General features: G+C 38.1%; 1 protein-coding gene across 1 annotated transcript in view; it reads right to left on the reverse strand.

Annotated features, from left to right (window-relative positions):
* ZNF385D (zinc finger protein 385D) overlaps nucleotides 1-9,408 on the reverse strand; it is a gene marked incomplete in the record, with an annotated part of 956,631 nt that extends 947,223 nt beyond the window's left edge. Inside the window, 1 exon segment of the mRNA NM_001302426.1 lies at nucleotides 9,273-9,408.
* Nucleotides 9,409-14,066: the final 4,658 nt, after the last annotated feature.

Below are 14,066 nucleotides of genomic sequence, written 5' to 3' on the forward strand. Positions count from 1 at the left end.
CACTGGACCTTGCCCACTACTGCCACCTTAGAGGTACTCTTTCTTTCCTGGAAGGAATCAATTTTCTCAGATTCCCCAAAGGGTCAAGCAGACCCCAGCTTCTAAACCATCACAAAGTCTATGAGCACTCAGAATTTGTCAGAATACGTGAGCTCAAGCTCACTGACCCGCACCCACTGTCAAAAGCATCATTAAAAGGGGCAAAATGGATAGGGCATTGTCTAAGAGGTATGTAGCCCCCTCATCATTCTAGAAATTAAAATGTTTGAAGTTGGACAAGGAGGCATCCAATAACTAAACTTCTTTATATTCTGTAAGTATGATTCCTGTTCAAATCTTTGCTACATTAACAAGGATGTTGCTCACTGGGCCATTCAATTTCTTCTTTATGAAGACTCATGAGAAACATTTTTTTTCAGATTCAGTACCAAGAATGGTTTTTTAACTGGAAAAATAGTATTCTGATTATATCTGCTTCTTTGGGTCTAATGGCTGTTTAAAAACTTATGGTTAAATTGATGGACCAAGTTTGGTGAGTGTGTATTCTTACAGAACATAGGTTTGAATACTTCTTTACTTATCTTTTCTACTCTTAAGGAAATTTCTCTTTACCATGAGTGTCTCAATGCTTCACTTTTTAAACTTTTTAAAAGTATAATTCAAATACAGAGTACTGCATAGATCATATTTATACAACTCAATTAATTTTTACAAGTGAACACTCCTAGGTAATCAACACCCCAAAGCACGAAGCAGAACATTTTGGCATCTTACCTTCTCCCTCAACATTAGCCACAATGTGCTTATGAGTTAGCTTTGCTTAATATTCAACTTTACTTAAATGAATCATCCTTTATGGGGTTTCTACCTCTTGATGCTCAACATTATGTTTGTGATAGTATTCATATTCTAGTCTGTAATTATAGTTATTTCATAATCATTCTAGGCTCTTATTTTTTTGGAATTTGATTTAGTGATCCTTTACATACTTTTTAAAGTTATCTTAAACCCATTATTTTAAACAAAGGTTTAGAATAAGCAATGAGTTTTGGGATATGACATCAAAGGCACTTGCAACAATGACAAAAAATAGACAAATAGGACTTTATGAAAATTTTAAAATTTTGTGCAAAAAGGCCGTATCAATAAAGTAAAAGATAACCACAGAAGGGGAGAAAATATTTACAAATCATATATCAGATTAAGGATTAATATCTAGAATATACACGGAACTCCTAAAATGCAACAACAAAACAACCTGATTAAAAATGGGCAAAGGACTTGACTAAATATTGCTTTAAAGGAGACATACAAATGGCTAACGAGCACATGAAAAGAGACGCAACATCCCTAATCATTAGGAAAATATAAATCAAAACTACAATTAGATACCACTTCACCCCCATTAGGATAGCTACTATCAAAAAAAAAATAGAAAATACGCATTGGTGAAGATGTGGAAAAATTAGAAAACTTGTATGCTTTTGGTGGAAATATAAAATGTACAGTCACTGTGGAAACAGTATGGCAGTTCCTCTAAGTATTAGAAGTATTATGTCATCTAGCAATTCTGCTTCTTAATATATTCCAAAAGGATTGAAAGTAGAGTCTTAAGGGATATCTGTGCAGTCATGTTTATAGCAACATTAAATCGAAGCAGCTTTATACAACAGCTAAACAAAAGCAATCTAAGTGTCTATGGACAGTTGACAAGAAATGTAAAATGTCATATATACACACAGTAGAATATCATTTAGCCTTAAAAAGGAAGGAAATTCTGACATGTTACAACATGGATGAAATCAAGTTATGTGAAATAAACCAATTACAAAAAGACAAATACTGTATGATTCCACTTATATGAGGTACTTAAAGTAATCAAAATCAATCATAGAGACAGAAAATAGCATGGTGGTTGCCAGGGGCTGTGGGCAGGGAAGAATGGGGAACAACTGTTTAATGGATATAGAGTTTCAGTTTTGCAAGATGAAAAGAGTTCTAGAGATGGATGATGGTGATGTTTGCACAACAATATGAATGTACACTGAGCGGTGCACTTAAAATGATTAAGATGATACATTTCATATTATATATATTTATGACAAAAATAAACAAGATAAAGTATAAATAAGTAAACATTGTCTATTCACTGAGGGTGAAATATCAACTAATATCTAAGAAAAAAATTGAAAAACAAAAAAGAATTCTAAAATGGTTCTTACCTTTCTGGTTAAACCCAAGCCCAACTAACCAGAACATCTCATTAGCTGATATTTCTATGTAATTACATTATGTGGTCAGTCGACAAGATGTTTATCTTTCTAAAAAAAATTTTTTTTTTGTTTGCAAACAAACTTTCATTATTTTAGTTCAATCTTTCACAAACATACTGTACAGAGTCTTCTATGGTATGAAACAAAGGAAAACATCTCTGTCTGTTCAATTTAACACACCACCAAAATAAAGCAATTAAGACTTTGGGGAATTCAAAGGCACAAGAAAACAAAAATGGTTATTACTAATTCCTCAGCTTTTTACCATAAACACTTGTCATTTAACATAGTGTTTGATATAGTTTCTTTTGTACTGCAAATACTTTTGGTCTTTCCTCCCTGTAGAACAAATGAAGACTTAAAATGAACCCCATAGCATCCTCTGAAGAAGGTGAAAAGATAAAGCCCCTAGACATAGCATTCACTTCCATTAAATTTGCCAAAGGAAACTGTTAATATGTTTCTGTTGTTATTATTATTCCTGTAGGATTTATTGTACCTCACAGTATTTATTGTTTCCCAAAATAAGCATCATTAGTTGGGGATTCAGGATTTTTATTTGTGAAAATTTCAGAAACAATAGATTCTTAAAGATAAGCTAAATTTTTTTTATATATTTTTTAAGCTTGTCCTTATTCTTTACCTTGTTTCAGGTTACATACAGTACAATCAATCAGAGGAAGCAGAGTTCAAAATTAGGCCCTTCCTGGCTGTGTATATATTCTTTGGCATAGTTTCTTATCTCTAAAAGCAGTTTAATAATACTTCCTTGCCCCTAAAATGCTGAGGTTAAACATAAAGAGCCAACTACACCCAATACAAGTACTCAATACTAATAAGGTAGTCATTGTCTAGGGTAATGCTATTATTTATACACTGGTCTTTACACTCCATGAGGACAGGGTCTCACTTTTTCTGTCAACTTTGATATTCCCAGTACTAGCACTCTCCAGGTACACAGTAATCACTCATACAATATTTATTGAGTGCATTATGTTAGAGTGAAGAGAGCAGAAAATAATTGATTGCCCTGTACATCTTTGATTCACAATCTGATCAAAATTAAAACATATTAAAATAATGTACTTTAAAAATAAATTTCTGGTCCTTCCTGCATTTTTTATATTTTACTTATGTTGGGTCTGCTGTCTTTTCACACATCTTGCGTAATATTTTTTAAAAGATGATTGTGGTAGACAAAATAATGCACATCCTCCTCCTACTCCTGTACTCTTCAGTCCTTACTGAAAATACATTAGTTCGTAATCCTTAGAACCTGTAAATGATAACCTTATTTGGAAAAAGGGTTTTTCATATGTTATTACATTAAGGATTTTTAAGTGAGATTTTCCTGGATTATAAGGGTAGGCTTTAAATGCAAATATAATTGTCCTTACAAAAGAGAAACAAAGACACTCAGAGAAGAAGGCAGTGAAGACAAAGGCCGAGATTGGAGTGATGTGGCCACAAGCCAAGGAATGGCAACAGAAGCTGGAAGAGGCCAGGAAAAGATTCTCCCCTAAAGCCTTCTAAGAGAGCAAATCTTTGCCAACATCTGGCTTTTGGCCAGTGATACTAATTTCAAACATCTGGCTCTAGAATTTTGAAAGAATATATTCCTATTGTTTTAAGCCTCCAATTTATAGCAATCTTGGTACAGTAGCCATAGAAAACTAATATATGATGACAATAAAAATGGCTAACATTTATGCCTTACTAAGTACTAGACTATTCAAAACACTTTACGTGTATCACCTTAAGTCTTCAATCAGTGCTCCAAGATTTATTTTCACTAGTTTATAGATGAGGACACTGAGGTAAAGAGAGGTGCAATAACTTGATTAAATTCTCACCACTTTTAAAGAAAAAAAACAAGGATTCAAATCCAGCCAGTCTAGTTCTTAAACTCATACTCTTAAAATGCTACACTATGCTAAATAACTGTTTTTCTCTATGATTTTGATGTCAAGTTTTACTATGAATAGAATATACTATGAAGTTACTGTGAATGTAGAATTTATAGCCACCTGATAACTCGGTCCAGTACATGGAACCTTTGTTCTTTACATTCCAGGTGATCTGGATGGCTTTAGGAAACGGAGACACCTAACTTCTGGAAGTTGTACTTAACTAAATACAATTTTAAAATCTAGATTTTTTTTTTCAGAATGCCTTCTGAAGTTTCCTGTGTTATTATTTTGTTTAAGGAGCACCTGAAAGAAAAGATACATTTCATTCTTTTTTTCTTTCATTTCAGTTGAGGATAGATGGAGACTGTTGGAGAAGCAAAGGAAAAAGAAGTCTCTAATAATCTCTTCTATTATACAAATTGCAGAGAATAACTCTTCAGTAATAAAATCAGAACACATAAGATAACAAAAAAAGTTAACACGGAGCATCTGGCCTCATGTTATGAGAGACTCTCAGGAAAATCCTCAAATGGAACTTCCTAACACTGTGGCATAATAACGCATTTTATTCTCATGGGGACAAATAGGTCTAATGACTAATCAAGGCGCATCAAGATCAGTACTGTTTCCTGAAAGATGGGCTACATAACTGCAAGGAAGGAAAATGAAAACTCTCTTACTGAAAACTTCTCACTGAAAAGACCTGTTTTGAAATGCTACATGCTGGCTTGTTTTGGTAGATATAATTCCATAAAGAGAACTGTCCCTTTGTGTTGCAAATAAGGCAAAAAATTAAACACATGTTAGGATGACATTATAGGTAAATAAATAAAGTAACTAAGCGATCTAAAGGTCTCTATCCTATTCTAAAACTGTATTCTAGTATACTCTACTGGTTTATCAGGAGGTTAGGAATAAGATACTCTTTGAGACATATCCCAATCTAGGCACACTACTAGAAGTAGTACAGAATTATCTGAATATGATTGAAACCACATTTATAATAGGATAAAGGCCTTGTAAAATAATTTGATTCATCTCTGCCCCTGGGTGTCCTTCAATTTCCTCTAATTGCAAATTTTTTATGTTAATCATGAGTTATTCCAAAATGGGGAGTGTCTTAATCAGTATGCACTGCTACAACAAAATACTATGAACTAGGTAGCTAAACAACAAACATTTGTTTCTCACAGTTCTGGAGGCTGTGAAGACCAGGATCTTGGTGCCAGCAGATTCAATGACTGCGGTGGGCCCTCTTCCTGGTCTGCAGATGGCTATCTTCTTGTTGCATCTTCACATGACAAAGAAAGGGTCCTCATCTCTTCCTCATCTTATAAGAACACTAATCCCATTACAGGGGCTCTACCCTTATAACCTTATCTAACCCGAATCATTTCTCAAAGGCTTCACCTCAAATACTATCCCATTAAGGGCTAGGGCTCCACAATATGAATTTGGGGGAGATATAAACATTCAATCCATAGCAGGAAGACATCACTAGCTTTACCAGGCTCTAAAAAAGTAGAAGTAAATACATTTTTAATGGACTAGAATGTTTTAAATGATCTCCCGTGTGTCATCTACTTGTTCAAAATATAAATTACACTGGCAGTTTTTGGGTGTGTAATCTACAGAAGCTGATCTCAGCTTCCTAAGTGGCAATTTAAGCACTTGCTTGATTTTCAACTCACCAGCTTTATTTTATTCAATTTCTCACTTTAGAGTCCTTGTCAGAAAACTAAGAAGTACCATCTACCTTGAGTTCCAAGCTCTTGAAACATTCAAAATTACAGATCCTTTTCCAATATTAGTTTCTTCAATCTGGGATGTCAGTGTGACTCATGTTTATGGAGCTTAAATTACCTTTCAGAGATCTGGTTGTTCAAATCACCAAATAATATCAAATAAAATATTAGTCCTATTGTTTGAATATGAAACAAACATTTTTAAAACAGTAGAAAATACACACATGTGATTATAAGCCTAACCATTTACAAGACTCCCATTGTCGTGAAACATTTTGCAGTTTAACGATTCAAGTTCATAATTAGTTTCATTATTTTAATACTCTTCTAAGGTTAAATATGTTAGCTACTACAAAAACCTCCTTAACTACTGCCAAAAAATAAAACAAATCTCTAGGCAAGTTATTATGAGACATGTAGATTTATTTGAAAACAGTAAGATACCATGCAAATACAATTAAACATAGTAAATTATCATTAATTTCCCCAAGATTTTCTATTTTCCAAAGCTGCTCCCAAATTTGGAATATTAATAGCATTAGCATACCAATGGGTTTATACAACTTTTATTTTATAATTCCATTCATGTATGGATAAATGAGATCTGTGACTTAAAGTATATCATCACTCTCAAAGTATAATTACAGCTAGTGAAGAAACATGACAAAGTTATCTTACTTGTTCTTACTCCTACTTTTAAAACCTCAAAATCTTTATAGACAGTACTAACATTACTTAGCTGAAGAACCCATAAGTACTGAATTTATGAAGTTGGAGATTATAAGAAAATAATGGATACTGTATACTCAGCTACCTGCATACACTTAGCAATGAGAAATGCAAGATTTTCATTAAATTACAAAAAAACTAAGTTAGATGTGACTCATCTAATCTTCGTTACTATAGATGAAACACTATGTTTTCTTGAATTGCAAACATTTTCATTATTGAACTTTTGATGCACCTGGTAAATAGCAAGTCACAGCAGGGGTAGTAATTGTTTTGAAAATACTGTTTAAAATAAAAAGGAAATTTTAAAACAAGCTGCTTGTACCTCTTAATGGAAATTTAAAATCCTGTCAGGATCTGAGCTTTAATTATAAGCTGGCTGAAATATGAAAGTGTTCATGTAGACCTCAGGATAACTCTATAGTCACACAAATATGATGTTAGCACCAGACATGTTTGATGTTATAAATCACACATTGTTAAGACAAGGGCTATAATGTAGCACTATTGATTTACAATAACAGGACTCAAAGAACGTCATTCAAGATGAACACTAAGATCTCAGTGTTTTGCCCTCTCTAAAGCTGGCAGGCCGAATTATATAAGTGCCACACAATTTTTATTTTATTTCACATCTACAAATTCTGCATTCTGTTATATTAAATACCTGAAATGGTTGGGTATGAATCAATCTATGGTATTACAATCACTGTATGAATTTTTCATGGAATTAAAACTTAGAGAGGTTTATTGCTCTCATTTTTCAAGTGAGGCTCAAAGAGGTTGTGTAGGGGTTAACAACCGACTTTGGAGTTCTGCAATCTTGGATTACAAAACACTAACTGTGGGACTTTTCCCAATTTAACATCTCTAAATCTCCTTTTCCTTGTCTACGGAATGGAGATGGTAACAACGCCACCTTCTTGGGATTGTTATGCATTTACATTAGCTGTAGAGTTTGGTGTTCAGTGAATGGGAAACACATTTTAGGTGTTATTATTAAGTAACCCCAAAGATCTCTCAGCCACATTGTCATAGAGCAAAAATAATTCAGAAGCCCTGATTTTTGCCTCAGGTCTCTTTCTCCTAACACAGACAACTTCCAGCACTTCATTTCCTTAAATCTGAGATAATACATTAACTCAAGATGTTTGCCCATTCCCCTAGTCTACATTTTAGCTCCATGAAGAGAGTGCTCAAGTTAATTTCTAAAAAACATCTGGAAAGAAATGTGAAGAAATTGCAGCAAACCTCGGACATGCTGTGTTGCATCAATCTACATAATTTGAAATGACCCATATTTGCCTTTCATGCTTAGAGACCAGAGTAGTGTGACTGAATTACCAGCACAGGCCAACGAGTGGCACGACAACCCAGAGGGAGGAAGACCTTTCCAGTCGGTTTTAGAAAACATCGTGAACCAGAATTCAGTGGTCACCTGAAAGGCACATTTCACAGACCAGCTAGCAAACAGACTCAGCAGAACAGAGATGATTTCCCCACCATATTCCGGGAACACCGCAGAATTAGCATAGAACAGCGCCAGCTCTAGGGTCCTTAGTTACATCTACAGAATGTCAGATGTTCTTCTCAGTCAGTTCAAGGTTCCAGAATTGAAGACACTCCAATGCCCAGAAACCACGCATCACTCGTTTGAAATCACAGACCAGCTCGGGCTAAAGCACCCATCAGCACAATCTCCAGAAACACATGAGGTGGACAAGCCTGATTGTAAGGGGAACAGACCTGGAATTGGGCATTTCACACAGGGTGACACCATTTTGGAGGCTGCAGGTGTCCTCTGACCCAAATTCATACACACAATAAAACGTCTCCCAAAATGCAAGAGGTCAAAAGGTACACAACTCTGTGCTCTCTTCTAATTTGCTCCTCCAGGTACTCAATGGAAGCGTAAGAAGATGCACTAGCTGGCCAAGAAGACAATCAGATTCAGGAGCCCTGGCTTACACTCAGCCTCCCAACCCCACCCTAAATGTCAAAGTGATTTCCTTGGAGGGAGGCTTGATATAACTCAAGAGCTTCTCATCCTGCCCTCAAAACGCGTGTATCTCAGGTTTTTTTAAGTATTTGTTTTAAAAAAGAAGAAGAAGGAAATGAAAAGGAAGCAGGAAGCTGTCCCGCTGTGTTTCTTTATCCCAACAACTTCGCCAGGTTTCCCCCGAGGAGGGAGCACGCCTCGCACACACCCAATGAAAGACAGACAGCAGGACGTCCTTACTGGGTGGCCCAGCCCTCGACTCTGGACAGAACCAGGCTGACCTCGCCCCCCCCGCCTCGGCCTCCCCTGCCCCTTGGTTCTCGGCAACGAGCTGTGACCTGAGACCCTCAAGCTCCGCGCTCTTCACTCTGGCCCCGCAACCTCACGTCTCTTCTCCGTGGCACCGAGGAAAGGCTGGGGTGTGTGGACCGATAGTGCGGGATACCGAAAAGGTGGTCCAAGGTCTGGGCGGTGCGAACGCCCATTCCGCGCCCCCCATGCGAGCCCCAGCCCCTCGCGCCTGGTATCCCGCAGGGGCGCAACCCTAGCTCCTTGCCCGGCGCCCCAACGAACTCCGCCACCTGAACCGAGACACCTCTTTTTGCACTCAACTTACCGCGGCTGGGCTGAGCTTTCGGCGCCCCCAGGAGCTTTTCTCTCCTTCCTCCCACCGAGCTCTTCATTCTCCTGCTGGCGGCCGCCCGGCGCCCTGGCCCTGGCATCCGGGAGGAGCAGCCGCCGGGGCTGGCTGTCCCGGGAGACGCACGGCTGCCCGCCTGCAGCTTCAACGGCGGTGGTCGCCGCGAGCCGTGAGCGGCGGCCAAGGAGAACGGTCTCCGTTGCGCAGCGCGTGCTGTCCCTCCGGCACGGGCTGGAGGTGGCAGTCAGCGCGCCTCTGCCTCCGCCGCGCTCGCGGCGCTCCGCACGAGTTCCGAGCCGGCGTCAGCCCAGGTGCACCAGGCTGGGGAGAGGTGCGAGCCCGCGCGAAGGGAGGGGCCCGCGGCCTGAGGGTGCCGGGAGAGAGCGAGACTGATGACCAGGAAAAAAGAAACCTGGAGACTAGAGGCGAGGAACTAGCTTTAATGGAGTGAGTGGGTCGTGGGTGTTAAGTGGAAACACGAGGAGGCGAAATGCATCTAGAAACTACAGATACCAGAAATGAGCTTGAGTGAGCTGCTTTTTGAGTGAGGCTCGAAAAGGGGGCTTTCATTTTGTGCTTACCTCCTTTATCCTCCTGGTTTGGGTGCAGCACCAGACAACAACTTCCCCCACACTCTCAACTCTCATATTTAACTATAAATAACGCTAACCTCAACAATCTTAGACAGCAGACGCAACGAAATCTGGTGAAGCTACTGCAAGTATACAGGGGAGTCCCACATCCACAAATCCCACATGCCCATCCCTCTGGAAGGACCCATATCCTACTGAGATTTCTCCCCTCTTACCTGTCTGTCTCCTCTCTCTCTCACAAGCACACGCACTCACACACTACAGTACCCTAGGGATGAAATCACACGCACGCACACACTACAGTACCCTAGGGATGAAATACCTTTTGTTGCTCTGTTCTAGGACTTAAAGTGGGTGTTTCTCAAACTTTACTTTGCACAGGAATAACCGTGGGATTTTATTACAGTTCTGATTCTGATCCAGTAGGTCTGGAGTGGGGCCTGATATTCTATATTTTTAATGGTGTGGCAGAGGCTGCTGATTCAAGAACCATATTCTGAGTTACAACACACAAATGAACAAACCTGCTTTCTAATATCGGCTGAGCCATTATTGGTAAGATAATCTGAAATAACAAAACAAGCCCTGTTTTCATGGGGTTTCAGGATGCTGTGGAGGCCAAATAACTTATGAACACAGTGCCAAAGGATAAAATACCCTACAGGCAAGCTTCTCATTATTGTTATTAATAATTACTCCTGATAAAATCATTTCGAATACTAATGCTGATGACAGGGTAGAGAGATTTGGTAATTTACCATTCTACATTTTCTCAAGAGAAGCTCTGAAAAACAATCCACAGTGACCACCCCACAAACACACCCTGATTTAGAAAGAAAATGTAAGTAATATCCTCTAAGGGGCAGTCTGTTCCTCCCAGGAGGCCATCGTTGAATTTTCCAGACATGCAGCGCTATTCAAGTGTGTATTAACAAGTAGCCAAATCACTTATTAACCCACAGATAAGAAGAGCAAATGCCAAGAACAAAAAAATAAAGACAGAAATATAGTCAATGCACCAAAAGATCTGTTGTGATTTGAATTAGCATGACTGATAAGTTAGTTTGACCCTTTCTCTTTTTCCATGCTTTCATCTGAATTTAAACACCCATCCTTCTATTTCAATTCAGGAAGTACTTACTAAGCCTAATTTACCATGGTAAAGGCCTTTCTTGGGAGTGAAAAAAACTCGTCCTGCCCCTGCTTTGAAGGAGAAATTTGACAACATACCAATAAGTGCCGTATTAGGCAGACTATGGTGCCAGAAGAGAACACCAAACACATTAGCAAAGTTCAAAAGGCAGTGAAGTCTGGAGATACTTCATTGAAGGGAGGTCATTTGACAGAAGTCTTAAGATATGATTTTGTCTGACAGAGATAAAAAGGAAGGGAGTAGTCTATAGTCTACCCTTCTACCCAGAGCATACAGTGCATGGAGGAAGGTAGAATAAATGATTTGGAAGATGTCAAGTGGGGCTCTAATTGCTAGCCTGGGCAATTTGTACTTCACTCCAGAAATGCTGAGCAGGGGACCTCCATGACCAGGAATGTACCAAAAAGATTAATCTGATATAACAGGTTCATAAGATGATCTAGAACCAGAAAATAGTAGAGCTGTAGAAAGCATTTAGGAGGCCGTGGAAGCACTAGGTAAAAGATCATGAAGGTAAGAACAGGGATAGCAGCTGTGGAGAATGAACTATAAGGATGTTTAAAAAGGGACATTGCTGAGATGTAACTAACAACGTGCAGCAATTATGTGAAGAGGCATTTATTAAAGATATCTCTAACTTTCTGTCCCTGGAGAACTAGAAAAATAGTGACACTTTTAGGAGTTGAGAACCCAAGAAGGGAATTTACAGTTGTTCAGTTTTATTTTAATGTTTGTTTAGGAAAGGTTGTGAGATAATGAGTTCTCTTTAGGCAGCTGTAGTCAAAGGTCTGCGGGAGATGTTCAGGTGGAGATCCTTATACATCTAGAAATTCAAGCTTTGCTCTATGGAAATGGTTCTGCATTAGAGCCTGTATTAGCTCTTGTGTTTTAGAGCTCTGGACATGTATATGGAGTTCGACTGTTGGGAGAATGTGAGGTTTATGAGGTAGAATATAGGAAGCAACAAAAGTACTCAGGACAAAAGCTTAGAGCTATATCACCTCCTTGTTTCTCAATATTCTCATCTATAAAATGTGAAAAATAGTACCCTCCACATAAAGTCATTATAAGGATGAAAAATAATGTACTGATTTTTCATTGCAATTTATATTTTCTACACTAACCTGCTCAGTCTGAGAGGGCAGGGACCGTGCGTATCCTCTTAACTGTTACAGCCCCAGCACCTGACTGAGTGCTTGGCAGATAATAGGCTCTAAAAATGTTCGTGAATATTTTAATAATTAATAAGTTAATTATTAGATTAAAAGAAGAAGGGACACCAAAGAACTACCAAAAAGACGGGCGAAGATACAGTCATGGGTTCTATTATTTCAATGTCATGGAAACTAAGGAAAAATTTTGCTCTAGAGATGGTCAGGTGAGCACAGAGAGATTAAAGAGAAAACATGAATACACATTGAGAAAATGTTTTTGTTATGAAAGGGGACCTGGTTTAAGAGTTAATTGATTACATTTGAGAAAACAGCTGCACAAAAGAGGCATCACAGTTATGAGTGGCAAAGGATTTCAAGGAAAAATGTGAGATTATTCTTTAAAGAAATTTGACTATGACCTGAAGGTGAAAGAGAGAGAATGAGGGCAGATGGCTGATAGCAGACTTAAAAAAAAGGCTGTTCCTCTTTAGTAAAAGGAAAGTCCAAACACATTTTGCTGATTGGGTTAAGGGGCCAAAAGTGTGGGAGAGAAGTTCCAGGTGAGAGAAGGGGAGAATTGATTGAGTAATATCTGAAAAGAAAAACAGAACTAGTGAGCCAAGAGTATAAATAATCAATCTTAGCAAAGAAAAAGATCACCTGTTTTTTTTAGAAACAAGAACAAAGGAATAGAAATGAGAGATACTGAGATTCTAAAGTGGGTTGAAAGTAAGTGGAAAATGATATTATTTTCCAGGAGTATCTCCAGGAAAACAGAGATGAGGGCTTCTATTGATATCTGTTGGTCAACAAGAAATAGCATTGTAAGCTAAAAAAAAAAAAATGTGGGGAGTATTTGGAACAAGTTCTAAGAGATATTACAGTGAATCAACAAAAGGCAAAGAACAATCACTAAGTCACATGGGAAACTGCTTCAGGGGCAAAAATATACATTTATTATAATAAAGACTATCAGCATTGTATTATTCCCCCAGTAATATTGAAGACATAAATACAGAAATAAAACATATAGCATGGTCTACCTAGGATTAGTAAGCAACAAGGTAGAAATTATGGGGCCATGAAGAAAGTGAAAGATTACATAGAGTAGAAATTGAAAGTGTGAAGTCTTGAAATGTTTAAACCTGGAGCTGAGTGGAAATTGTACATGCTTTGTAATCAGAGAGATCGGAGCTTATCAGAAGGCATCAGAATCACCCAAGGGACTTGTGAAAATACAGATTTCTGGGCCCTACCTCTAGAATTACCAATATACCAGATATGGGTTGGAACTCTAGAAATTGTGTTTCTCACAATTCATAGTGGTGATGCTGCTGCAGCTGGACAGGAAACCACACTTTGAGAACCAGTGTTGTAAAGCATTTAGCATATTGCCTGGTACATAGCAAGTACTAAATGCATGGTGGCTAGTATTAGGGCTGGTAGTTAGCTCATGTTATGAGAGCTGAAGATAAGGTTCAAGTTCAAAAATATACAGAAGAAGTTTGAAGATGAGTAATGGACAAGGAACATTAGAAGAGGTTGAGAATTTGAAGGTCATTAAAATGAAGATCGTATTTCATGTGAGGAAATTTACAGAAAAAAAATTCCATATCAGGAGATTTTGATGGGGGAGAGAATTCAAGAGTTCAGAATCATGGAGATCAATTTTATGTCTAGTCTAACATATTCCAAAAGAGAGACATATAACAAAATCCTAAGCCCATAACAACAAAATAAAATCATAGGAAGGAAAGTGTTGGTCAAGAGAGGAGCATTTGACATGTCAGCAGAGGGAGTCAACACCATTGCTGTAACATAGAGCCAGTCTGTCGGCCTTGGAAGCCAGGAGAAGCAAGTGTCAAGTGAT

The sequence above is a fragment of the Pan troglodytes genome, chromosome 2 (assembly GCF_028858775.2).
Source record: "Pan troglodytes isolate AG18354 chromosome 2, NHGRI_mPanTro3-v2.0_pri, whole genome shotgun sequence".
In the NCBI taxonomy this organism is placed as follows: Eukaryota; Metazoa; Chordata; class Mammalia; order Primates; family Hominidae; genus Pan; species Pan troglodytes.